Here is a 595-nt window from a genome sequence, read left to right as displayed (position 1 = left end):
CGCGTTCATCTCCACGCCGAGGCCGGGCCGGGCTCTGGGCGCGCGGGGTGTGGGGGGTGCCGCTGTCCTCGCGGGTACTGGCGCGACAGCTGGATCCCCGGGAGCGTGGAGACGACGGCTGGAGCCTGGGTTTGGGGAGCGCAGGTACAGTGGCTGGATCCCAGGAGGTCGCGGAGACCGCTGCTAGAGTCCCGGAGGCGCGAAGACGGCGGGGGTCGCGAACCTGGAATCCAGGGGACGCGGAGACGTCGGCGAGTTCCTGAAAGACACAAGAGTTGGCTGCTGGAGCCCGGAGGTTGCGGAGACTGCGGCTGGAGTCCCGGGGGCGCGGAGTCAGCAGCTACATTCTGGAGGGCACGGAGCCGACGGGTGGCTGGAGTCGGGGGGCGCCGCAAAGCTGACCTGACCGCCCCGTCACACCATGCCCGGGGCTCCCCTAGGCGGGCAGCCCGTTCTTCTAGGGCTGGGGGACCCCAAAGTCAGAAGTTGGGCGGAGGGCGCTCTAGTCCCAGAGTAGTTCGGGGAGTCGCAGTCGGTGAAGCCGCGCGGGCGTCCGGCAAGGGGTGCGGGGCATGCCCGGGGCAGCCCCGGGATG

Source organism: Colobus angolensis, unplaced genomic scaffold, assembly GCF_000951035.1.
Source record: "Colobus angolensis palliatus isolate OR3802 unplaced genomic scaffold, Cang.pa_1.0 Scaffold301, whole genome shotgun sequence".
Taxonomy (NCBI): domain Eukaryota; kingdom Metazoa; phylum Chordata; class Mammalia; order Primates; family Cercopithecidae; genus Colobus; species Colobus angolensis.
This window is presented reverse-complemented; position numbering follows the sequence as displayed.